Source organism: Grammomys surdaster, unplaced genomic scaffold (assembly GCF_004785775.1).
Source record: "Grammomys surdaster isolate TR1022 unplaced genomic scaffold, NIH_TR_1.0 122456, whole genome shotgun sequence".
Taxonomy (NCBI): domain Eukaryota; kingdom Metazoa; phylum Chordata; class Mammalia; order Rodentia; family Muridae; genus Grammomys; species Grammomys surdaster.
In genome coordinates this window covers 1-2,555 of record NW_021617949.1, presented here as the reverse complement: position 1 = coordinate 2,555, position 2,555 = coordinate 1, and the positions used below count along the sequence as shown (strand labels likewise).

Here is a 2,555-nt window from a genome sequence, read left to right as displayed (position 1 = left end):
GTTTACCACATTGTTTACATTCATAGGGCTTCTCTCCAGTATGTGTTCTTTTATGACTCTGAAGACTACTGATCCGTGTAAAGGCTTTATCACACTGTTTACATTCATAGGGCTTCTCTCCAGTATGTGTTCTTTTATGACTCTGAAGATGACTGTTATGTACAAAGGCTTTACCACATTGTTTACATTCATAGGGCTTTTCTCCAGTATGTGTTTTTTTAGGGCTTTGCAGATGGCTGAGGCATGCAAAGACTTCACCACGTGTGTTACAATCACAGGGTTTCTCTCCTGTGTTTGTTCTCCTATGCATTTCAAGACCACTCTCATATACAAAGGCTCCAGTAAGCATTCTTTTATGTATCTGAGGATGACTGTGACTTGAAAACACTTCATTACATTGGACACTTTCATAGGTTTTCTCTCCAGTGTGATTTCTTTCTTCCCTTTGAAGATGCCTGTGACATACAAAATCTTGATCACTTTGCATATATTTAGAAATTTTATCTACAGTATAAATTCTTCCATGCCTGTGTATGTGATTGGCCCTTTTGGAAGCTTTACCCCATGTATTATATTACTGAGTATTTTTATATGTATGAATCACTTTTACACTGTTTTCTAAATGTAATGAGAAATCAGATATAACAGGGTTTCATCATTTTGTTTATGTCCATGGTGTTCTCCTTTATTATGGGTTCCATTACATCTTTAAGGATATCTGTTATTGTAAAAGTATTTATTTCATGGCTCACATTCATAGCAATCTTTTCTCATATGTTTTTTTAAAAAATATATTTAAGAAACCGTGAAAGAACCCACAGCTTTTAACAATGACTGCAGCCAGGCAGTGGTGGCGTATATCTTTAATCCCTGCACTTGGAAGGCAGAGGGAGGTGGATTTCTGAGTTCAAGGCCAGCCTGGTCTACAGAGTGAGTTCCAGGACAGCCAGGGCTATACAGAGAAATCCTATGTTGAAAAACTAAAAAAAAAAGAAAAGAAAAAGAAAAGAAAATCATATCAAGTTCAACAAATCTACTTAAAGTGGGAATAATAACTTATCATCTAAATGTTCTGGGAGAGAGAGAAGTACAGGGTTTCTATCAATATCTTTAAATAATTGGGAACTGCATCCTCTATATAACAAGATAGATAGATAGATGAACGGAGATGTATGTGCCTTACAATATTCTATTAAAGATAGAATAACAAATAAAAGGTACCCATATTGCATTCCCACAATTTGAATTTTTGTACTCAAGAGACATGTGTGGTATTCACATTAAGTTTTCTATGCAAATTTCTCAACCCTTATGAACTTCCACTATCACGAAACTCACCCACCTTCCTACATGTACGTGAGTAACATCTCCTTTATTGTGCACTGTTTGCTCATGAGAAGGATGTGGATGTATACACATAATGCATTCAAAGTGGATCCTTTTTGTAATATTCACAGGTATTAAGATTAAACAGACTGGCAGATCTGCATTTTAGTGTCAATGGGGCTGTGCTTCAAATAGTACTATCGGTTAAGGCACTGTTTCCATGTATTCTACACTGAAGAATGCACTGCAAATGGAAATAGAATACCTGGCATAGAGGTACATGCATTTGTTAGAATTAAATACTCAATATCTTTAAAGCTCTGCTTATTTACACTGTCAGTTTTTTTTTCTTTTTTCTTTTGGTTCTTTTGAGACAATGTTTCTTTGTGTAGCCCTGGCTGTCCTGGAACTCACTGTGTAGACCAGTCTGGCCTCAAACTCAGAAATTCGCCTGCCTCTGCCTTCCAAGTGCTGGAATTAAAGGTGTCAGCCACCACCACCTGGCCTACACTGTTGTTTTTAACAAAAACATCAAGAACACATGGAGATTTCTTCAGAGGCATATTCGGATCACCACATAAATAAACATTACCTTCCATGTCTTCTAGAATTTTGAGAATTCTTTTCATAACTGTGGTCTTCCCAATGATAGCCTGAAAGATAGTACCAGAAAATGTATGATGTGAATTTAGGCAAACTCTCTTCAGTGAACCTTAAACCATGTCTGATTCATTCACCTCATTCTTCCTCCTTCTCAATTGAAATTATAGAAGAGCATCAACAACAACAACAAAAGAAGCAAGCAAAAAGACAAACAAACAAACATACAAAGCAAGAAACCAGTTGCCTTCTGATTTTAAAAAGGAAAAGAACATTAACAGTCTTACTTATAGCAGTGAGGTTCCTGAAGGTCTCCAGCATCACCTCTTTGTAGAGCTTCTTCTGGGAAGGATCCAGCAAAGCCCATTCTTCCTGAGTAAAGTTTACAGTCACATCCTCATACGTCACTGCACCCTAAAACATCCCGTACATGCGAATAAAAGAAAGCATGGTGCTCACATAGTCAACATATATTTCATTGATATTGTATTCAAATGATTCCCACTTTTCCTCCAGTTACTTCCTGACAAAGCAGTTATAATGTAATTACAAAGCCTTTTTAGAAGGAAAGTGAATTAACACGTTCACTTCTCTCATTTCTTTATCTTTCGAATAGGATATACATTTGC

General features: G+C 36.5%; 1 pseudogene; it reads right to left on the bottom strand.

Annotated features, from left to right (window-relative positions):
- The window catches only part of LOC114636141, a 2,965-nt pseudogene extending 625 nt beyond the window's left edge, over window positions 1-2,340 (bottom strand).
- Window positions 2,341-2,555: the final 215 nt, after the last annotated feature.